This window comes from Cydia fagiglandana, chromosome 17 (genome assembly GCF_963556715.1).
Source record: "Cydia fagiglandana chromosome 17, ilCydFagi1.1, whole genome shotgun sequence".
In the NCBI taxonomy this organism is placed as follows: Eukaryota; Metazoa; Arthropoda; class Insecta; order Lepidoptera; family Tortricidae; genus Cydia; species Cydia fagiglandana.
Genome location: NC_085948.1, coordinates 11,948,263 through 11,974,208, shown reverse-complemented (window position 1 = coordinate 11,974,208; position 25,946 = coordinate 11,948,263). Strand labels below are relative to the sequence as shown.

Sequence of the window (25,946 nt, the reverse complement as noted above, 5' to 3'; positions counted from 1 at the left end):
TATAGGTACATACCTAGCCGCTTTTAAGATGTATCTTTATTGTGTTTGGGCGTGTAGGTATGATTTGATAGGTATTTATTTTAAATGGATTTTATTTCACTTTGTTTTATTGCAGTCTTAAGTATTGTAATCATTTAACTGGCAACTAAAACAAAAAAATATATGTACTGACAAAGTCACCATTGCCTCATAGATCGGAAATTGCACAGGTACCGCACATTGCTATTTGTTTTGTGTTATTTAAGGCACTGTATCATTGGCAAGGCACACATGTTGAACGAGCCGTATGAAGTCAAATAGCATATTAATTTAACATATGCGGCTATTTTACTTTATACTTTGAATTAATAACGTTTTCGTTTCATTTACAATACAAATACTCTTTATTGCACTCCTCATTACAGAAAACAATACAATACATGAAGAAGTTAGACAACAGGCGGTCTTATCGCTAAAAAGTGATTTCTTCCAGAGAACCTTTAGGTAGCAGAAATTAATAAATTTATGTCATGTCAGTAGGTGTTTCATATATATTCAATATAAGAATTCTAGCTAAAAAAACACAATATCTTACCTGTAGTTTATTTTTTTACGTGATTTTCTAGTAAATCTCGTAAAAATACTGAAAAGGTAAAACATGCCATCGTGTTCTGTTATTGAGCTACCCATTATATAATTACCTAAAAACAAAGTTACCAACTCAAAAAAATGTTAAATTTAACTTTAATTGAGAATATTTAGTTACTAATAAAACTAGTTACTTTAAAAAGTTTATATTTAGAAACATGCTATAATATGTTCAGAAGTATATTCTAATAGTAATTTAACCTGTAGGTAGGGTTTCTGCTCGAGAATTCCCGAGGCGAGAAATCTCGAGAAAATAGTCCTAAGTCGAGACGGGAAAAAAATATTCAATGCCTCGAGAACTCGAGAAATAAATCTCTTATGATAAGTAAAAACACACATGATGTGTTTATAATGTATTTCTTTAGATATTAGTTAAATAAATATGAACAATGTTTTTTTTTACATTTTCAAGTAGGAACCTACTTGAAACATTTATTACCAACCAAATAAAAACTATCTTGATTCGTCCCCTATCGTTCTAGCTTTAACCGATTTTCATGTTTTGAAACTTTTGAACTATCATGATTCTTGATATTCATGTAGTGTCTTTTTGTTGAAAAACGCTTTAAAAAAAATTGTAACGAATTATACGACCATGTAATAATTGTAATAACAAATATTACAAAACTAAATTACTATTGATGAATCAAATCATCCCGATATATTCCTATTAGCAAAACATTACAATTTTAGCAGCTTTATTGTTACGTCGAGTAAGTACGAGTAATTAATATTACGTAGTAAAACTTCTGTAAGTTTTGTCACATCGAGTGAAATTTATTGACTTGAATATTGCTGCCTAATAAAATACCATATTGTGGTTTGTTTACATTTTGTTGAATACCTAAAGAAATACACTATAGCATAACACATCGCCGGTGCGCACGCCTGCACCTAAATCTTTTTGTTGTTGTATTATTGATTATTAAGTGCAATTTATGGTGACTAAAAATGTACCATATGTTTGATTATTGATCTCAGCTACGATTCCTAAGAGTCTGATTTGTAAAAAAGCAAAAAAAAATTAAATAACATGGTGTTTTTTGGAGCTTTCAAAATTTCTCGAGGTACTCGAGAAACTCGAGAATTCTTGGTCGAGAATTCCCGTGCCTCGAGAAATTAAAAAGGTCGAGAAACCAGAAACCCTACCTGTAGGTAACTAATATATAATTATATGCCGAGGTCAACACGTCTCGGATGATTGATTGAAGCAATTAAACCCCAAGTTTACGTGTTAATTTATTACCAATGGTATTTTAATATAAAATATAATTAGATAGATATATAGGAAGAATATGGCCCTAAGTAAATAAAATAACTTATAAAATATAAAAGAAATCATTGTATATAATTAATGACCGAAAAGGCAAATGATTTTAGAATTATTTAAGTGTAAATATTACAGACAGGCATTCAGGTATTCATTGAGTAATTTAGGTATACTTAGGAAATCCCCGTTTTTTATATGTATTTAAACATTATGTGCAGTTGACTATTCACGGAATGGCCTAAAATACATTTGAATATAGCAAATAATCGAAGGCCGCGGCGCTAATGTTCGAGCAAACAGACCAAACTGACGTATCGGTGGTGTTTGATGAGCGCCTGCGTCGGTGCCGGTCGATCACATTATCACCCTGGGGGGCTACCGCGAAAGCCGAAATTCGCAAATTGCGGGGATCTTTCTCTTTTACTCCAATTTAACTGTAATTAGAGTGACAGAGACAGATGCCCGCAATTTGCGAACTTCGATTTTCGCGGTTATAGCCCTGAAATCTATCTGCATGACGGACGTCGTCGCTAATAGTCAATACTGGCAATAGGGGGATACAATTCCATCGTCATCAATTGGCAAAAGGGGGAAAAATCATAATGGTTTTTTCTGTCATTAGACTCATTGTTAACGATTGTTTACCTGCAAATGCGTTAATATTCAGCAATTTTTTCACGGGAATTAAACCTATTTAGATAGATTTCTAGAATTTGTAAATTCCTAGGGATATTGCATAGTTGCATACTCCATCAAAATCGCCATAAGCGCTTTTTTTTTTTAAAGTAACAAACAGTCTTATAGAACATGTAGGTAAGTAAGCTAACAGCTAGAATTTCATATAGTGTAGACCTATAGTTCCCTATATGTAAAACATATTTTGTAATAAACTTAATACTATGAAATGCTATCTAAGTATAACAACTATAAAAAAAAAACAATAAAGAACACATAATGTACATAAATAACTTAACCTAACTTTTCTTTTGCACAAGTACGTATGCACCATACTTGATGCACATATTAAATCAAACGCTCTAAGTTGCTATTGCTAAGGTAAAAGAAGTTAATTGTATCACTTGTATCGCATGTTCATTTATCGGTTAGGTAGGTTAAGTAGGTACAATATTTTTTTAATACTTTGCTAAAAAGAGGTACTTAATACGCAAAGCTAGCGCGTTTACCTTGTCTTCTTCTCCTTCTTGCCCTTATCTCACGTTATGTGGGGTCGGTACAACATGTTTTTCTCTTCCATTCTCTTCTATTTTTCGTCACTTCAACACTCACTCCTTTCTTTCTCATATCCTCATTCACACAATACATCATACATCCATCGTTTTTTGGGTCTAACATCCGCTCTCCGTCCATCAACATTCATCCCTATTAACCTAACATTATTTTCCATAAGTACCGTAAAACAGGGTGAGGAGGTTTCGCGGGGAGAGGTGGGTTATGAATGGGGAGAGAAGGTTTGATTTTGAGAGTGGGATGAGAAGCGATTTTAAGGCTACTGCTACAAAGATAATGTATTCCAATTTAAAATGGAGCTATAGTAATACGCTTAATAAAAAAAATCGATCCAACAATCTTCCAAAATCACCTTTGTATGAAAACCCCTCTCACCCCATATACGAGGCACTACGGGGTGAGGTGGGTTTTCCTCTTTATCGTCAAAGTTATGAAATGGAACTACCCAAAATAAAATAAAAACTAAAATACAATCGTCCGGAACACTTATTATATGTATACACCATTCAGTTTTCATATGTAAAAATAAAATGTTATCGAGGTTTGAATTTCAGTTTTCACCCAACTCACCCCATTTTACGGTATGTAAATTTCACTGAGCAATTTCTGAGTCTCAAAAAGGTCATCCACGGAAATCTGTTACTGCAGTTAAAATGTAATAACATCCGCATCCACATACCATGGCGTTCATTCGCATTTACTTTTGAACCTTGCATGTCGAATGTGCACCAACGATTTTCTGTTTATTACAGTAGTGTCAATCAAAATGTCAACGGCGAAAACCCGTTCTCGTTTCTTTATGCGTCGAAAGAAATGGTTATCGCGTCGGCATAATTTAGCCGAATACCGTTGTCCGGCGATTTGGGCAGATCTTCCGTCTCTGTCACAACTTTCTCTCCTGCTTTCACTTGCTGGACCACGTTTTTTGCCTGAGCTGTGTTTTATGTCAGTGCTATGAAGTTTTCGTAATTTACGATTTCGATGGTTAGTTTGCGGAAATTACCATGGGAAACAAATTAACTCGCTAATTTAGACCAATAGGTTGTCAATGGTGTGTCAACGCAAAAATCTAAATAAAAATAATTTCGGCGAGACAGTTTTCTGTTGCATCGCCTGTTCCGGTGTAGGGTTCGGCAGATTCCCACAGAACCGACTGGCCTGAGCGGCTACCGCGAAAACCGAAATTCGCAAATTGCGGGGATCTTTCTCTTTTACTTCAATCAAGGCGTAATTTGAATAAAAAAAAAACAGAAAAATCCCCGCAATTGACGATTTTCGGTATTGGCGGTAGCCCTACTGAAGTCCACGCTAGCGAATCTCGCAATGGTTCCCAGTAGCGGTCGCAGCGCGCACACCACATCACATTAAGAACATCACCAATTTAAAAAAACTTATCTACAGACTTTTTACAACTTTAGTTAGATTGGCAAGTCAATCGAATATATTTTGAAAAATGATTCTACCGTCCGCGTCCGTTTTAACTTCCATTCCAGGTACTTCTACATCATAAACATATGAGACAACATCTTAAACAAAATACTTAATGTCATGTCTCATTGGCCCAATGAGTTACATGGTTTTTTGTTGACATTCTTTTAACACCTACAACTACATACCTATTGGATTTCAGTTCAGGTAGCCATTCGTCGCAAGCTGATGTACCTAAATCTGTATGATGTTGATGTCAGTAGTCAAACTTTTTCGTCTGTATTAAGATTAAGAAATTCCATAAAATATTCTTCTTAATCTGCACTTTACTAATCGCTTGTTAAACACGGAAATCTCGCGTGTCCAAAGGTTTGGTTAACGCTTAACGCGATAACACGCTAATTACATGGATAAAAAATATAGGAATTGTAGTCACGCATAGAACCTACATTTTGAGCTCTAGTACCACAGTTTATTATAGACAACATAAGTATTACAATCTCGGGTTAAATTGATGAGATGATAGATAATGGGAGTAATTAGCTTCTCATTCTGTTATCTCAGGCAGTCATTAGAGAAAATATAATGTACTAGAAGACTGGTTTTTAAATTGTAGTAGGTACCTACACCGAATAATTGGACTTATTAAGTTGGACTCTGATCCTTACAGGCGTCACAGCTTTATATTTACAATTTAATACCATGGGCAGCTTCAGAACAATGAAGATATAATTGGTATTGGTACTACGATGATTCAATCGCATTTACATTTTATCATGTTTTCAAAAGAAACTTTGACTAATTAAGATGAAAAATGTACGGCATTCTAGAACGCACCCTTAACGATAATCATACAAGAAGATCGATCTGCGCACATTCCTAAACCTATTCCTAATTTTATGAGTTAAGGAATTTAACGAGCAAGCATTTCCGAAACAGTCGCTTTAAAACACAACAAATATTACCACCGGGCAAGCAATAATGAGCCATCTGTCAATGGAATAAAAGTTTAGACGTGTGCATTTCTATTGCGGTGCAAGAAGATCGATCAGCGGACCGGGCGGCCTTCTCTTGCGTTTCCCAACGCGCACGCGAACGACGGAAGGACGCTCGATACCTGCGCCCGCGCAGGCTCTAGCTCAATCGATTCCATTTCATCCATAGACTGCGTAGTCTGTAGATTTATGGTTATGACACTTATGACCTTAGCTGCTACTTTGTTACCTTCCTGCATTAGGTCGCAAAGGAAAACTGTAACGTAAACATCTATTTTTATCGCCATTACGTGGTATGGTACGCTACATTTTTTCCTGTTTATTCAATTTTCCATTTGACAAACGTTTTTTATTCGGTTCCTTTTGAATGATACGTTAATTTTGATAATATTTTCCTTATGCAAAGGTTGTTTATCGCGGTTCTAAGTGGCAACGCGGCGAGCGTGATGGGCTCCTTTGCATCTGGAGGGACGCGGGGCGAATTATGTGAATAGTTTTTGTGTTGTTAGTTTAGGTTAAGACATTTTTGATATTCATCCACACGGTCCACACCTAAAAAAGTAAAAGAACTCAGGGTTCGCTTTTGGCAACCTAATCCTAAGTAAGTTACACTTGTTAAGTCTGTCGCCTTTTACGAAAGAACTGCCAAGTGCCATCTGATCTTTCAACCTAGAAGGGGCACAATTTCTTTATGGATTTTATCCGGTACCTCAAGATTTACTTTTCAACTTTAGAAACGAAATAAAAGAATATTGAACGCATTTATTGAATAGGTAACCTAGCACTAGTCAGCAGAGGCTAGCAGGTTTTTTATAATATCCACTTACGACGCTAAACAGTCAAGGCAACGTCAAAGTCACGTATATTTAGATTACACAACCACTTCTAAAATCACCACTTTACTGACGAATATTATGACCTGTTATAATGACCAAACCCAAGGCCCCGCTAGAGTATGAGGGCTTAGCTGTATAATTAACTTCAAATGTTGGAATGGCAAAGAAAAAGAACCTATTATTTACTGAGAATTCAGTGTAGTAACTAATAAGCATATTAGTTGAAGCGAAATATTCTGTAGCGAAATAAACTGGCCGGTAACAAAACCAACAGCTACAAAACTATACTTCGATAACCGGCTATTGTTTGATAATGATAACAATCGACAATTTAATATGAATTCAATGTAAGTGCCTAGGTACCGGGCGACCGTAGCTTTAGCTTAAATGAAATGAGGTACCTATTATACATCGACCAGTATTGAGGTTATTTCATTTGCCATGCCTTTATTTAACTTTTGATGTTCGTTCGTTTTTAATTCCTTCCTTCGTTCCTGATAATCCTGATGTTTGATTAAGTTGAAATTCACCATTACTGAGTGTGGGCTTGTCAGAACCGTCTTCATTATTAGTAGATGAGTGACTAAAATAGTGCTTTTTTTAAGTTGCCATTTTTTTACCCATAAGTAAATAGAGACGAACGGTCTCCTTCCTCTACCTCGGTGTTTTTCAAACTTTTTCATGTTGCGACCCCCTTAGTGGTAACAAAACTTTTCGCTTATGTATTGTTTTAAGGCAGCGGCTTCGCGACCCCCCAGGGGGTCACGACCTACAGTTTGAAAACACTGCTCTATATTAATTATATATACCTTATAGTAGCTCCCGTCACATTTGGGACTGTGTGCGTACACGAATAGAATTTCCCAATTACATACTTATCTCAAAAAAAAAATTAAGTTTTGTAAATGATTTGTAATACACCATCGATCGTTCCTAATATATACTTTTGAAACCACCGCTAATATGTATTTTGTGGGGGATTTTGAGTTATAAAATCATACAAATGTGATTAATGTGATTATTACAGGTAGACCAACTAACAAAATACATAAAATATTAAAAAGCCTTCATCATCATCATCATCATCTCAGCCATAAGATGTCCACTACTGAACATAGGACCTCCCCCTTAGACCTTCATTCGTACCGGTTGGAAGCGACCCTAAAAGAAGCGAAAAAACTTAGTTTAAAAAAAATATGTCTACACCTAAATATGTATATGTGACTTGTGAAATATAACATAATTTTTCTACCGCATTTTCTTCTAGAAATACGTTCTTCTATTACGTCACCATTAACCTTTGTGACAGTAACAGAAGTCTCAAGTTCATCTTGGATATCAAACGAGTTATATAAATTTGAATGCGACCATGTTACGAAAATTATAAAAGTTTAGTGAACTTCGAATACAAGTTTTACTATGTTTTAGTTTAAACCAGTATTTAAAAATATAAAACCGGGCAAGTGCGAGTCGGACTCGCGCACGAAGGGTTCCGTACCATAATGAAAAAAAAACAAAAACAAAAAAAAGCAAAAAAAAACGGTCACCCATCCAAGTACTGACCCCTCCCGACGTTGCTTAACTTTGGTCAAAAATCACGTTTGTTGTATGGGAGCCCCATTTAAATCTTTATTTTATTCTGTTTTTAGTATTTGTTGTTACAGCGGCAACAGAAATACATCATCTGTGAAAATTTCAACTGTCTAGCTATCACGGTTCGTGAGATACAGCCTGGTGACAGACGGACGGACGGACGGACAGCGAAGTCTTAGTAATAGGGTCCCGTTTCACCCTTTGGGTACGGAACCCTAATAAAAGTAGACGTTAGTTGATAATAATATTTTGTTCAAGCTCAACTAGTTTATTTACGTATTGGAATAAGTTACATCAGCAACGATTTCATCGGCTAGCGGCCAATCAAGCCACGACATCAGCATGGAAGGTAGTATCGAAAACTTTGTGTAATGTCTAATACAGATTTGTTTTTGTGAGGTAAAGGATCCAGTGCTTGCCACGCTAATGCCCAATAGTTGACACTATACTGTCGCCTCTGTTGCTAATGAATGACGTAATTTTAAAGATAAACTTGCAGGCCCTGGGACAGGAAAAAAGTTATATTTTTAACATACCTATGTTTTTTTTATATTTATTTATTCCTTTAAGAAATCAGCATGACACAATAAATACGTTAACCCAAAAACGACTTCATGTCAATAATTTCAGACATGTCGGACCCTCCGTCAGCTGACGGACCGATAATTTTTATTAGTGTGTACGTACATATAGACTGGTCATATTTTTCATAAAAACGATTTCGACTGGCAAAGCATATTACTTTTTGGCAACCGGGTTTTTTAACCTAATTAGACCCCGCTGAATCCGAATTTGCCGGTTGCTTGATCGAATTCTTGACCAGAAGTGAGATATTTGACATTAAAGGTCCCTTTTTTTCGTTTTTCGTAAATAACTCTTAAACAGTGGCGCATAGCAAAAAATTTTCTATTACATAAGTAATTTGCATAAAATTACCTACAAGAAACATTCAGTACTATTTTTCGCTAGGATCAATATTCAAAGAGATTTCAACGCGGGAAATTTAATTATAATCACTTCTAAGGTCCCGTTTTTTAGGTTTTCGTAAATAACTCATAAACGGTGGCCAATATCAAAAAATGTTGTTAGACTTTAATAATCTACACAAAATTTTGAATGAAAAAGATTCGGTACACTTTTCGCAGGGATCAATATTTAAAAAGATAATAAAGAGGGAAAGTTAATTATAATAAATTCTAAGGTTCCTTGTTTTTATTTTTTCGTTAATAATTTGAAAAGTATGACTCATAGCAAAAAAAATCTTATACATAAATAATAAACGCAAAATTTCCTACAAGAAACATTTATAACACTTTTCGCTAGGATCAATATTTAAAAAGACAAAGCAGCGGGTAAGTTAATTATAATCAATTTTAAAGTCCCTTTTTAGTTTTTTGTAAATAACTCGTAAATGGTGTCCCATAGCAAAATAGGTTTTTAAGAACAAATTATCTACATAAAATTTCCTCCAAAAAATATCTCGAACACTTTTCTCTAGTATCAATATTTCAAGCGATATTAAAGGAAGAAAGTTAATTACAATCAGTTCACAGGTCACCTTTTTTTAGAGTTTCGTAAATAACTTGTAAACGGTGGCCCGTTACAAAACAATATTCTACATAGTATTTATGTAGAATATAGTAATAAATTTTCAGGTCCCTATTTTTAGGTGTTCGTAAATGACTCGTAAAATAAGGCTCATAGCAAAATAAGTTCTTAATGTTCTTGTAAATAAATAATCTATATAAAATTTTCTACGAAAAACATATGGAACACTTTTCTCTTTTTAGGGTTCCGTACCTCAAAATGAAAATAAACCGGCCAAGCGCGAGTCGGACTCGCGTTGCAAGGGTTCCGTACATTACCCAATTTTTAACAATGTATTTTGTATATGTGAAACGCGAGTGATTGCCTTTAAAAACCTGTCGGGATCGGTTCAAAAACTAAGTAATGCCCGACTCGCGCTTGACTGCATAATTCTAATAGGTTTTCCTGTCATCTATAGAGGTTCTATTCTGTATATTTTTTCAAAATTTTAGACCCAATAGTTTCGGAGATAAAGCCCCTCCCCCAAAATAAAACATTAAAATACAAAAAATGACCATCGGGGGGATGGTCTGGCCTTTATCTCCGAAACTACTGGGTCTACATTTTTAAAATAAAATAAAATAAAATAGTTCTTTACCTATATAGACGGAAACCTAAAAATAGGGACCTGGAAATTGAATATAATTAACTTACCCCCTTTAATACCTCTTTAAATATTGATCGTAGCGAAAAAGTGTACAGAACTTTTTTTGTGGACAATTTTATGTTTAGTATTTATGTAGAATATTGTTTTGCAACGGGTCACCGTTTACGAGTTATTTACGAAACTCTAAAAAAAAGTGACCTGTGAACTGATTGTAATTAACTTTCTTCCTTTAATATCGCTTGAAATATTGATACTAGAGAAAAGTGTTCTAGATATTTGTTGGAGGAAATTTTATGTAGATAATTTGTTCTTAAAAACCTATTTTGCTATGGGACACCGTTTACGAGTTATTTACAAAAAACTAAAAAGGGACTTTAAAATTGATTATAATTAAATTACCCGCTGCTTTGTCTTTTTAAATATTGATCCTAGCGAAAAGTGTTCTAAATGTTTCTTGTAGGAAATTTTACGTTTATTATTTATGTATAAGATTTTTTTTGCTATGAGTCATACTTTACAAATTATTAACGAAAAAATAAAAACAAGGAACCTTAGAATTTATTATAATTAACTTTCCCTCTTTATTATCTTTTTAAATATTGATCCCTGCGAAAAGTGTAGTGTACTGAATCTTTTTTATTCAAAATTTTGTGTAGATTATTAAAGTCTAACAACATTTTTTGATATTGGCCACCGTTTATGAGTTATTTACGAAAACCTAAAAAACGGGACCTTAGAAGTGATTATAATTAAATTTCCCGCGTTGAAATCTCTTTGAATATTGATCCTAGCGAAAAATAGTACTGAATGTTTCTTGTAGGCCATTTGATGTAGATTACTTATGTAATAAAACACTTTTTGCTATGCGCCACCGTTTAAGAGTTATTTACGAAAAACGAAAAAAAGGGACCTTTAATGTCAAATATCTCACTTCCGGTCAAGATTTCGATCGAGCAACCGGCAAATTCGGATTCAGCAGGGTCTAATTAGGTTAAAAAAACCCGGTTGCCTAAAAGTAATATGATTTGCCAGTCGCATCAAGAAGGAGAGCGATTTTGAATCTTTTTGTCTAGTCTAATAGTTAATATGTGCAGGCTGAAGCAGGGACGTCGTGCCTTGCCCCATAGGGCCTACCGCGAACCACGTACGACGTGTTGAATCCCTGTCACACTTACGTACGAATTTACAAGTGTGACAGAGAGGCAACACGTCGAACGTGGTTCGCGGTATAGGCCCTCAGTACACCCCGCGGCCCGTTATTGTGTATGTAGGATCCTACAACCGATATCGGATCGGACAATGTGAAAACGCTCTTACTCGTATCCAGAATTAGACAGATTAAACTAACGGCGCGATTCGGGAAATGAATTAGAGATTCACTAAATATGAAATAGTAAAGATATGTGACGTTCCAAAGCAAAAGGTACCATCGCCCTGGCTGAATATTGGAGCGGCGTTAATAATAGCGTAAGCGCCAGCCGCTATAAGGTGGAACCGTCACATATCTTTACTATTTCATATCTAGTTAATCTCTACTTCATTTCCCGAATCGCGCCGTAAGCTGACATTTGCGAGTGCGTATATTTCCATGAGATTACTGCGTTAACGTGCAAATTTTAGTTAGTTTTCGTGATTTAAAGTAATTTAAATTTACGTGGCAAGATAAATTGGTTTAAATCATGATGACAAAGTTGCAAACAAGTTACATAACAAATCTTAATCGTAGTCACATCTAGAATCATCACTACCTTCGTGAACTTGACCTAGTACAATAACACTTGTCTTGTTTCATTCGATGATTTGACACCAATATACTTATGTAGAACGCATACGTTAACTTATTTATGACTATGCATATTTTTTCAATTGTTTACATTGCATATTTTGATCAATATCATAAAAACCTTCTAGAACATTGATACAGATTGAGCGAGCACGTAGGCGGTGAGTAGATATAGTTTTTCACGTTTACATAACATGAACAACCAATGTAGCAGCATTTATAATAGTTTCCTTCCGTGTGCTCTGGGATGCCAACTTAGTGCTTTTACCACTAAATTTAGGGGAAAATAAAGCAGCTAGGGGTTTTTTAGGGGCTAAATATTTTTAGTGGTTCTTTTAGGGTTTTTTTTTAGAGTAGAAAAGTGCGGCAAATTTGAAAAAATGTAGGCGCGAAGGGATATATCGTCTCATAGAAAATTTAAATTTCGCGCCTTTCTCTACTGACAAGATTTTCTTGACCATCTATGTATAACGTTCATATGTATGATCATTAAAATGTCGAACCGGTTGAAAAACATAATAATGTTCTAAATTTGGAAAATCTATAATAATTTCTTTTATTTTTTATTTAGTGGGTTTTCCAAAATAATAGTACAGTTTTAGGGGTTTTTAAGTTGAACTCAGGGGTAAAAAAAAATAGGAGTTGGCAACCCTGCGTGTGCTCTATTCATTGTGTTGATGGAACTAATTTCTGAATTATAGTCTGTATTTTTAGGTATTTAAATAAAAGTAAACAATTTGTACATTTTCGGGTAGTTATATACCATTTATTGGTTAACCAACCAAATACAAAACCACCTTAGATTAGATCTGTCACTGAACAAACTGACTTTAACCTACATTGTTCATGTAATGTTTTCATCTACCCTCAACTAGCTCAAGGAGCCATTTGAGGGTAGATTTTGTTTACTTTTATTTAAATACCTAAAGATTATAACTACAGTTCCATAGGTAGTGTGCAAAAGAGTTACCAAGAGATATTTGGCAATTTTATTTTAAGGTAAATTAAATGATTTTCTTAATAAGAATGCAGGTACTATCTGCCATAAGTAGGAAAATTAATGCCGAATATTTCACTTAGGTATCTATTAAGTAACGAGATGAAAAATATGATAGTTGTTAACTTATGCCTTTTAATTTTGGGAGGTAGGTACATATACTCTGTATCATTAAGTATATAAATAAAAGTAGATCAAATAATGTAGGTTAAAGTCAGATCGTTCAATGACTGATCAAGGCGGTTTTGTATCTGGATAGTTAACCAAAGAATGTTATAATTACCCGAAAACGTACTAAATTATTTGTTTACTTTTATTTAAATACCTAAAGATACAGACTATACTTACCAAACACTTAAATACATCTTCATTTATTTTCGTCAGATCATATTTAACAATATACTTAACTCATCAGAAAGTTTGAACATGAACATCTGACAAACTTGACCGCAATACGGTAAAATTTTACTTAAAAAGTACTTATCTTCAGTCTCTAAGACTTTTCTGACCTTCACGTTTCTCGTTTTTTTATGTTGGCCGTCTAATGTGCACCTCGGTAATATTATTTTTAAGCTTTCCAAATTTTATCCCAGTTTCTTGAGTTGCTTGCGATTTGTATTTAGGTGTAGGTAGGGTACCTGTATGTAGGTATTCATATCTTATGGGTATTGGTCACCCTGGTAACATCTTAGGTAGGTATGAGATTTGGTTAGTTGCGAAATTTCGTAACTTGTGGTAATAGATGCATGCTATTTTTTTATCCTTGTTATTTTATGTAGGTACTTAAATTAAGGTTTTGTTTAGATAATACGTAGTTACTTAAGTTTACTTTAGTTTAGTGTATTTAAAACAAAATTAGAAATATTTTTATAGTAAATATTTCCATTTATCCTCGCAGAAATTGATTAAAACATGAATACTTATTTAAAATTTCGTCTTTTTACTTACGTTGGCCAGGCGTGAAGATTTTATTTCCAATATTTCTGTATTTAAGCAACATAAACACTTTTCCTTTAATCTTATAAAACCTCCAGGCAGGTACATAGAATAGTTAATTCAATGTGAGACCGGCGAGAACCACGATCGCCTTGAAATACTTTCAAACCCTCGTGAACTATGCGAAAACATTTACCTACACGGCTACCTAAACATTTGCCAATGCATCCTTTAAATGAAAACTCACCAAATCTCCAATCACACACAATTCGGCAGCCGGCAGTCAGCTGTTCACTCACTTCTCACTAAGTCGTTGCTCGATTGCTTGAATACCTTCAAGGTAACGAACACGGTCGGTACTATAATACCTTTGGATTTTAGGCCTCGAGCGCACGCCGGTGTGACTCGGTTCGACGCGCGACTCTGATCGACTGAGCCTGAGCGTACGAGCGGCGACTGGCGTTGCGCGCGCACGGGGACCCACTGCAGACGACCTTGCCGGCAGACATGGGGTGACTACCCTAACCCCGATAACAATATTAGCATAGAGGGTGAGAATTTTATCGCGGTGTGACGTCTGGGCAAATATAGGGTACTGGGTACCTGTAGTATGTGGCGTACGCACAACACGCGCGATTTGCTCACGGAGGTACTTCGCTGTATTGAAATCATCCATAGATTTAATGCTCAGTAAAAGGGGTTTAGCAGACAAACCACTGCTTCCAGTAATATTTCTTTTATTACAGCGACATACAGGATTAATTATAAGATTACAAAGAACAAATCCAACATAACCTCGGGCAATGAAGCGCCGCCAAAATCTGACAGTTCTCCCTCAACAAACATGACCATAGATACAATAACCAAAAAGTATAAAGTCAGGTGCATACTACATGTGATTATTATCAGTATAAAGTAACATACAGGATATCAACTATTGTGATGCTTACAACTCGGCCGTCCTTTTATTTATAGTGAGTCCTCTCACTAAAAACAATTGTACATTAATAACAACAGCAATATATCATAACAATTTTATCGATATCAAACAAACATTCATAAGAACAGTTTTTGTAAACTTCTGACTATAGACTTTTATTAGTCAATCACACAACCAATGACTAGTTGCATATATTAGCCTTATTGAGAAATCAGTCTTCACACTTCACAATCTTCACATGCTATAACCTGAGATCATATAAACACTAAACAGTAATTTAATACAACCAGCACCTGGTAGCATTAATAGCCTTCTTTCAATAAACTTTCAATACATATGAACTAACTTACAGTCTTGGTCTGGTCTAGACATCTGCCAAAGTATAAGCCAACATTAACATTCACAATCTGCCCTCAAGGCCTGCTCTATACAGTATGGCAAAGTATAAAACGTCATAAACAATGACAGTCTACCCTTATAAGGCCTGCTCTAAATAGTTTAGCAAAACATAATTCATCATAAACAATCACAGTATTAAGACCATTTAGGCCTGCTCTAAATAGTTTGGCAAAACATAATTCATCATAAACATTCACAGTCTGCCCTTAAGGCCTGCTCTAGATATCATTCCAAAGTATAAATTGTTATGGCCTGCTCTAGACTTGAGTTGTCTAGACAGTCTGCCATCACGGCCTGCTCTAGAAGACAGTCTGCTATCAAAGCCTGTTCTAGACAGTCTGCACATTCATACCTAATTAATTATTTGAATTAATTTGTTTTGGCCTGCTCTAGAAGACAGGCTGTTATCAAAGCTTGCTCTAGACAGTCTGCACATTCATACCTAATTAATTATTTGAATTAATTTGTTTTGGCCTGCTCTAGAAGACAGGCTGTTATCAAAGCTTGCTCTAGACAGTCTGCACATACATACCTAATTAATTATTTGAATTAATTTGTTTTGGCCTGCTCTAGAAGACAGGCTGTTATCAAAGCTTGCTCTAGACAGTCTGCACATTCATACCTAATTAATTATTTTAATTAATTTGTTATGGCCTGCTCTAGAAGACAGGCTACTATCAAAGCCTGTTCTAGACAGTCTTCCTAAGTATAAATCATCATAAACAATCACGACCTGCCCCAGACAGTCTGCCATCAAGGCCTGCGCTGGACAGTTTGTCAAAGTATAAACTAATATGTATATATATTTATTTGGATCAGACAACAAGGCCCATATTACAAGAACCTAACTTTGCCAAAGCATAAACTAACATAATAAACAGTCATGGCCTGCTCTAGACAGTCTGCCATTACGGCCTGCACTAGACAGTCTGCCAAAACTCAACGGTTATATTCTAGATTCATAATATTAATATAATAGCAATCTTGTCAGCTAAGAGTCCAAAACAACACCTGTAGATACTCTCGCTGGTCACTGGATCAAGGATCAGATGCAGAAGGCAGTAATCTTGGACACGGCACGTATGTATGTCGGTTCCTCGCTCTGTGGCCCTGTCCATCGGCAGCTTGGGCCCTGCCCACTGCTGGCAGCACCGTCTTAACAGTTTAACCTCCTTTACTTCAGTCAGCTCTTGCTGCGAAGCCCTCGCTCATTATCAACTTCATCCATTCAGCCAGGTTACCAGCGTTGTAACATAAAAAAAAAAAAAACAAATGTTATAATTATTGGCAGTAGCAACGATCATTTTAGTCTCAGTCCTCGTCAACAATTTAATCATTGATTATACACATGGAATCAGTCAATCATTACCATCATCAATAAATCTTACTATAAACGTCATCTATATATCGTCATCAAAGTGGTCAGTCAAGCTTTATCGCCGACATTGTCATCGAAATCATCCAGCTCCGTTTTTATCATCGATATGGCCAGTTATTGACCCTGTCATAGTCATGGAGCAAACATTGTCGCCGACATCGACACTTACTTAACTAGTAGACATGTTCAGTCATATACCTACATCATCATCATTATCGGACCTCTGTTACCTAAGATCTTCCTTAGCGTTATAAATAAAGTATTTGTATTAGACACCTACTCATCGTTACTAAAATTGTAATTAGACGTCAATGTCGTCATGGATATCAATCATTATCTTCATCAAAAATCCTCAACATTAATAAAATAAAATAATAAATATTCATCAATTTATCAACTTTGAGAAGATTACATTTAAATCATGTTTTATTTTGTTGAATTTATATAAACAGATATTTATTCAATAACCTGATGGTCCTGATGTTTCGTCCTAAACTTCGTGCAACATTTCACCATAGTAATATTCAGCCACAGGGATGGTAAAAAACGCAACACTAAACCTCGGGGTCACATGCACCCGGAAAGAAAAGGCTCCAAATAGGTACAAGCGTATACTACACCGAGTACACCGTAGCAAATACTAGCGTCATTACCCCACCTACTATATTATTGAAACTATTGGAAGTAATTAAATTCCAATATATTTATATACCTTTTTTTTTTTAATAGTTAGAGCCAATCGGCTATGGCTGTAAAACTGCAACCATAAATGTTGTGTTTATGAATCATGGTTCACATGGTTAATATCACCAACCTATTCCTCTTGTCATCACTGTGTCTTCGTCATAAAATCATAAACGTACCATGTGTTAAACCTAACAATAAACCAAATTTTAAGGATACTTTCAAAGTTTAATGAATTGAAAAGAAATGTAAAATAAAAATTAACTCCAAGTTACTTCTACACAGCCTACTTTATAAGGCTTCTTTAAATTTGAATGTTATATACTTTTAGATTCGTTCATTCAACTTACTCTGGTGTTGAGTCTTTTGTTTAAGTCAGTCACAGACTTTTGCACAAAACCATACTAAAACCCTGCACTAAAACTTGTGACATTATTTGTACCCACTCATCGACCTTACTCTTTAAGTCAATTTTCAATGAGAATTCTTTAAGTCTTGTCTTTTCAAACAGGCACTGCTCTTGCCAACATTTTAATTTTATAAATGGACCCTCTTATAATTGATAATGTATACACAAGTAATCTGCTTTTGCATTCGACCGACACTATTCCTGACCATTACCACCTCGTAGCAACCCAAATTCCACAATTTATGACCTCTAGGATCCGTCCATTTGATTAACTTAATTAGGCATCACCAGCTGTTAAGTTTTTATGCAAATGAAACCATAAAGCCACAAATAAATTGTATTTCATAGCAACAATAATTCATAGTTTCATTTGTGGTTTATTACTGGATTGTAATCATAATCATTTTTCATCGCAATCCATGGTATTACAGATGTATAACTGTACTATTTTAACTTCGCATACCTAGTCAAATTTTAAAAATATAACTGAATACTATGCAATATTATTAGACAATAAATATTGTGTCAACACCGAAAAGTAATCTGTTCTTGTTTAGCCAATCCCATGCAACAAACGCTTTCACTAGAGTCATTAGACAAGACCTGCATTAAATTTATAAATTTAGAAAAACAAATTTGAACACTGGTGTATACCTATTTTGTGCAATAAGGTTTAAATATAAATACCACTTGTCAACAATTCGAAGGTATGAAGTAGATATTCAAGAATTCCAAATATAGTGAACTTATTCACTTTCTTTTAAATACCTACAAGGAGATCTTAACCCTTTCATTTTAATATGCAATGTCAGTATCCACAATGCGACCATGCATCATGTTCCCTGAATGATAATAATGATGCTTTGTAATTGTTACTTATATTTTCAAACTTAATTCTTTGGTAAATTGATGTAAAATAATTGTGACACCATTAATAGTACAAGTCTCTTTTACATTTTGAAATATTAATATCATTAATGTAAACTTCCTTGATTTGTATGTGAAGCGTGAGGTAAGCCTGGACGATTTCCAAAAATTCTGCACATCTGTTTTTCATTTTTAAATTATATAAACCTTGCTCATATACAAAATTCAGGCTTCAGAATGAATTACATAATCTAATGAATTGGATTGTTGAGATGCATGACCTTTAAATAAATGTTATGAAATAGATGTGAAACTACCTGTGTCATTTCAAATTTCGAATTTATACTGTGTGTAATTTCATTCATTCATTATTGTTTGTATGTGCTTCTCTCTAAGTATCCAGATTGATAATTTCCAATATAACAATGATATGAAACTAAATGCATGTACCTACCTATGTAGAATATACCATTCAATATCTTCAATTAACATTTTTTTTCATATACAAAAGTTTATAAATAATTTCTTTGTTGTCAAATCAAAAACTAACTTCAGTCTTTTATCTAAAATAATTTATATGCACATCCACCTATTATAAATTACCACCTATTCTGAATTAGAGACCGGAATATAGAAATAGAGCTATATCTCAATAAGTGTGGTGCTTGGTAAAAGCCTCTTTTAACTCTTTCCACTGATAACCGTCATGGGCCAATCTACAATTCTAGCCCGCTATCAGTTTCTTCCTCTCATCTTCGCTATCCTATCAATTCATCATGGCAATAACCTCTGTGATACCAATCCATAACATTTTATTGTTATCTCTTGCCATATATAGGCATTATATACTCATACATCATTAGAAATAAAATACCTTTTAGTGTCATTAGACTATCCAAAATAGTAATAATACCTAGTATATATTCACCTAATGTCATTATACAACTCAGTGTTAATAACTAACTTCACTAAGCACCTATATTGTACCTGAATACTGCACAATGTCATCCTTACCCTTTTGACTTTGTTCATAACCATGTTGGCTCTGTGTCTCACCAATCTCACTGTGATGAAGCTGATGGTTGCTTGCTTGCGTTTTCGTCGAGATCTATTCTCATTGTATTCCAACGTGTCATCTCTCAGACCAAAAACAAACAATGACAAAAAAAACAGGGGTTAGTAACTAGATCAATACATAGCAAACGTCAAGTACTTACATTGCAAATTTAAAACACCTTTTATGGTAAGCAAATGAAACCAATTGTCAATCAAACAAACTCAAACTTTTTTTTTAAAACCAAGCAACCTACATTGCTACGCACCTCTGATCATCCTGTCCTAGCCGGTTTCGGCCTCGGCGACTGAGTATTCACTGGCTAGTGAGAACGATGATCGTGACCTCTCAGGTGGCTGACGTAGCCTATTTTTGCAGTGAATGAACATCCACATTCACCGCAGGTCTGCACACTTCCGACATAATTGTAGTTTATGACCGCAGGTGGTCGGGCCTTTAACTCATCTTGCGTCGAGTTCGACTCGCCTCTGCTCTTCAAAGGCTTGCACTTTTTATTCACTGTAAACCTCTACTTCTGCCGATCTTGTGCCGAAATCTCCCAGTGCGATGGTTCAATATAGCACCTCATACAGGTGAAAACAATTAACCAATTTCTATGTGGGCATTTGAATTCACAATCCCGCTTCTGAGTTGAAATCATCCATAGATTTAATGCTCAGTAAAAGGGGTTTAGCAGACAAACCACTGCTTCCAGTAATATTTCTTTTATTACAGCGACATACAGGATTAATTATAAGATTACAAAGAACAAATCCAACATAACCTCGGGCAATGAAGCGCCGCCAAAATCTGACAGTTCTCCCTCAACAAACATGACCATAGATACAATAACCAAAAAGTATAAAGTCAGGTGCATACTACATGTGATTATTATCAGTATAAAGTAACATACAGGATATCAACTATTGTGATGCTTACAGTATCTACCTACGCGGAAAAAAGTTGTACATTGTTATGCACGCAAAGGCCTAGCGCATGTAGAATGTTTATCGCGAATAATACGGTATCTATATTTCTTGACATACAATTCTATAGAGATTTGTTAGTTTTTTTGTAAGTTATAAATTACATAACAGGTGATGCTTAAATAGGTATATGTAGGACATTCAGGCTGGTACCTACATAAAGCTCTCTCTAGCGAACGCACAGTTTTTTTTATCAATTTGTTTAGTATTTGTACGAGTAGTAAGAATAAGTACAAAGTTTGCAACATCTCACGATATCCCACCAGGAGGATGGGGTGTTAAAAATCTTCAAAAATCCCTCACGTAATTAATGAGCCCCTAAAATGTAAAAAATATATATATATATATATATATATATGACCCTCGGGCACGCCAATCGATAGGTCTTTAAAAATGACTACATTTCTTTTCACCACACCAGCTCGGACTAATTAATAATTAGGTTTTAATTTTAAACTAATTAATAACAAACAATAGTTATGGCCAGGAAACCAGTTATTTAGCCTAAAATTGTTCAACTTTAATGCCAAATATCTCGAAGACAGTGAAAATTGAAGTAAATATGGGATACTATATTGCTTAAAGCCGTTGCTGTTATATAATCCCATCAAAACATTACATGTAAAAAGGTGCAAGTCTCGCAACGCTTCTACTACAAAAAAGTTTTGAGATGTAGGTAATGTGAAACCAAGTTGGTTATTTTAATCAGTTCCAGGGGGCTTTTAGCCTTGCAATGAAGCCGATAGTCCCGGGTTCGAATCCTGGTAAGGGCATTTATTTTGTATGATGATACAGATATTTGTTCCCGAGTCATGGTTGTTTTCTATGTATTTAAGTATTTATATATTATATATATCGTTGTCTGAGTACCCACAACACAAGCCTTCTTGAGCTTACCGTGGGGCTTGGTCAATTAGTGTAAAAATGTCCTATAAAAAACCGGCCAAGTGCGAGTCGGACTCGCACACGAAGGGTTCCGTACCATTATCTAAAAAAACGGTCACCCATCCAAGTACTGACCCCACCCGACGTTGCTTAACTTCGGTCAAAAATGACGTTTGTTGTATGGGAGCCCCACTTAAATCTTTATTTTATTATGTTTTTAGTATTTGTTGTTATAGCGGCAACAGAAATACGTCAACTGTGAAAATATCAGCTGTCTAGCTATCACGGTTCGTGAGATACAGCCTGGTGACGGACGGACGGACGGACGGACGGACAGCGGAGTCTTAGTAATAGGATCCCGTTTTACCCTTTGGGTACGGAACCCTAAAAACAAAATTTCCTAAAGAAACTCCTATGAAACAAACAAAATTTAAAAAGACATCAACGCGTGCCGACTGAACCTCATTAACTTTGATTACTATACAACACCTTATCTTAAGTACCTACTATTTAAGACGAATGCCTTGAGCATAATAACGAGGACCATCAGCATTCATCAAATCGCGCCGCACCGCGGTCACAACGAGATCGCTTACATAGGACACTTCTACGGGCATCAAAGGATTGATTGAGCCGCCTCGCGCCGCGTCCCGCCGTTTCGCTTTGGGATCGCGCGATGTTCGCCTACATAAGACGCTGCGTAAGCAAGATCCATATTTATTAAAAAACTTTCAACTTTCAAGATTCTTACAGATTCTGTCAAACAACATCCCATTTGACAGTATCTGTCAACAATAATACTCAAGTAATTTTATTTTGTACTTAACCATGACAAAATATGATCTTACACTAAATTTGACAAAAAAACTGTCAAATTTGACAGTTTGACAGATCATGTCAATATACACTGGGACACTATAACATTTCACTTTGTACCAAATATTCCCATACGAAACCCAAAAAGTCGCCCAAAAATATATAAGCACAGCGATCACTGGGGCTGCAAGTGCGTTGCCGGCCCTTAAGATGAGAAATGCAGTCTACAAAAAATTACCCAACATTGACATTTAGTACTAAACTATGACAAAATATAATACTTTACACTAAATTTGACAAAAACGAACAAATTTGACAGTTTGACAGATTATGTCAATATACATTATGCCATGTCATTTTGTACTAAATATTACCATACACATAAATGCATGTATATAAGTAGCGTACACGAAGAGAGGCCTATAATAGGTCAGCAGTGGGCGACTGAAAGCGAAAATGATGATGATGATGATTACCATATAATTACCTATTCTATTCTATTCTATTCAATAATAATATTTAATTAATTTTATTTTGTACTTAACCATGACAAAATATGATCTTACACTAAATTTGACAAAAACTGTCAAATTTGACAGTTTGACAGATCATGTCAATATACACTGGGACACTGTAACATGTCCCTTTGTACCAAATATTCCCATACGAAACCCAAAAACTCGCCCAAAAATACATACGCACAGCGATCACTGGGGCTGCAAGTGCGTTGCCGGCCCTTAAGATGAGAAATGCAGTCTACAAAAAATTACCCAACATTGACATTTAGTACTAAACTATGACAAAATATAATACTCTACACTAAATTTGACAAAAAAAAAACAAATTTGACAGTTTGACAGATTATGTCAATATACATTATGCCATGTCACTTTGTACTAAATATTACCATACACATAAATGCATGTATATAAGTGGCGTACACGAAGAGAGGCCTATAGGTCAGCAGTGGGCGACTGAAAGCGAAAATGATGATGATGATGATTACCATGTATAATTACCTATTCTATTCTATTCTATTCTATTCTATTCTATTCAATAATAATATTTAAGTAATTTTATTTTGTACTTAACCATGACAAAATATGATCTTACACTAAATTTGACAAAAACTGTCAAATTTGACAGTTTGACAGATCATGTCAATATACACTGGGACACTGTAACATGTCCCTTTGTACCAAATATTCCCATACGAAACCCAAAAACTCGCCCAAAAATACATAAGCACAGCGATCACTGGGGCTGCAAGTGCGTTGCCGGCCCTTAAGATGAGAAATGCAGTCTACAAAAAATTACCCAACATTGACATTTAGTACTAAACTATGACAAAATATAATACTTTACACTAAATTTGACAAAAAAAAACAAATTTGACAGTTTGACAGATTATGTCAATATACATTATGCCATGTCACTTACTAAATATTACCATACACATAAATGCATGTATATAAGTGGCGTACACGAAGAGAGGCCTATACTCAGCAGTGGGCGACTGAAAGCGAAAATGATGATGATGATGATGATGATGATGATGATGATGATGATTACCATATAAATCATGACCCGAACTTACTAACCCGAAATTACAAAAAAAAAATTAATCTATGTAAAACGGTCAAGTGCGAGTCGGATTTCAATATATCCATACAAAAAAGTCATCAGCGCCTGATGGAGTTAATAGCAAAGTTTTTTCGTAAATTCGTACCTTCAGAACGATATATCTCGAAAACGGTAAGAGATAAAGCAAAATGGACTTCAGTTTTGAGCTATCGTTAGTACGAAGTACTAAACGATTAATGCATTTCCGTATACATAGACCTTTTTTGGGACCGATTTGGACAAAAAAAAATCAAAAAATTAAAAATAAAAATTTGACCCGGGTCTAAAATCTTTATTTTTAGAGCTAGAGAGATGAAAAAAAAACCGTTTCTGTAAAATTTTAATATCTTTTGTTCAATCCCAAATCCAACCATATAGTCTTGTAACTTTAATTTAAAAAAAAATAACTTTGGTCAAAAATCACGTTTGTTGTATGGGAGCCCCATTTAAATCTTTATTTTATTCTGTTTTTAGTATTTGTTGTTATAGCGGCAACAGAAATACATAATCTGTGAAAATTTCAACTGTCTAGCTATCACGGTTCGTGAGATACAGCCTGGTGACAGACGGACGGACGGACGGACGGACGGACGGACAGCGAAGTCTTAGTAATAGGGTCCCGTTTTACCCTTTGGGTACGGAACCCTAAAAATGTTTTTGAGAATATATCTAAAGCATGTTAAGCCCTATATGTCAATGAAAATTCAGGGTTTTAGCTTCAGTCTAGCACAAAATTACAGGCCGTCGAAAATGGCCTGAATCGCTTCGAGAAAAGGATGGTACGGCCGTGCCTCTTTGTTTTGCTCGACTTGGCGGGGACACTGCCGTGCCCCCAGATAAGCTACAAAAAACATTAGAAAACTAAGGGATTCAAATCGAAGGTCATTGGCGTGGGGTAGCCCCTTAAGTACAGTCGAATTCAAAGAACAGTCACAGACTCTATCTACTTTTAAGACATTTGTTTTGACTGTGAACGTGTTCCATGTGTGTACTAGTAATAATAGTAACTATGTCAAATCGTGTACATGTAAATACGACACGTTACGAACGACATAAAGTGGGCAAATATGAATGGGTAGCGAACTCTTGTTCCTTTTAAACTCTTTATCTTGTTGGGTTTCTACTAGAATTCAATGCATTTTTGAAGTAAAATGTTTAAACAACGTAAATCGGGTAGAAGGCCCGTAGACTCCGTTCGGCTCGGTACCAAACAACAACAAATAAAACTGTAACCGTCCGACTCGATATTAGTTACTCGGCCCGGGCTGTAACAAAATAAATTCAAAAACAAGCGCACAGACATAGTAACTATGTCAAATCGTGTACATGTAAATACGACACGTTACGAACGACATAAAGTGGGCAGATATGAATGGGTAGCGAACTCTTGTTCCTTTTAAACTCTTTATCTTGTTGGGTTTCTACTAGAATTCAATGCATTTTTGAAGTAAAATGTTTAAACAACGTAAATCGGGTAGAAGGCCCGTAGACTCCGTTCGGCTCGGTACCAAACAACAACAAATAAAACTGTAACCGTCCGACTCGATATTAGTTACTCGGCCCGGGCTGTAACAAAATAAATTCAAAAACAAGCGCACAGACCAATTTGTTCACTTTGCCTGATGAAAAGATAGTTCACATAAAATAAGGACAAGATTTTATAGCAGCTAGTTCAATGTTTAATTCTAGATTTCCACATAGTTAAGGGTACCGTAAAACGGGGTGAGTAGGTTTCGCGGGGAGAGGTGGATTATGAATGGGGAGAGAAGGTTTGAGAGGAGGGTGAGAAGGGATTTTAAGGCTACTGCTACAAAAATAATGTATTCCAATTTAAAATGGAACTATAGTAATACGCATTAAAAAAAAAAAGCCTCTTTGCACTTCAAAAACTGATAGCAAAGTTGCATTTTATTCACATGTGAGGCAAAGTAATCAAATGCAAATTTTGAGTTGATTTCTTATGTTTGCTAGTTGCTAGTAAGATTGACTTTTAAATGA

General features: G+C 35.2%; 1 protein-coding gene and 1 long non-coding RNA gene across 2 annotated transcripts in view; both read right to left on the bottom strand.

Moving 5' to 3' along the window:
• The window catches only part of LOC134672887 (estradiol 17-beta-dehydrogenase 11-like), a 59,061-nt gene extending 44,742 nt beyond the window's left edge, over positions 1-14,319 (bottom strand). The window contains exon 1 of the mRNA XM_063530836.1: positions 14,155-14,319. The gene's annotated coding sequence lies outside the window, so the exon portion shown is untranslated. The remainder of the gene's footprint in view (positions 1-14,154) is intronic.
• A 308-nt stretch (positions 14,320-14,627) lies between these two features.
• Positions 14,628-20,244, bottom strand: LOC134672496 (uncharacterized). The gene is made up of 2 exons (XR_010099345.1): positions 18,163-20,244; positions 14,628-18,008 (listed from the first exon to the last, which is right to left on the bottom strand). It is a non-coding gene; the product is annotated as an uncharacterized LOC134672496 (long non-coding RNA).
• Positions 20,245-25,946: the final 5,702 nt, after the last annotated feature.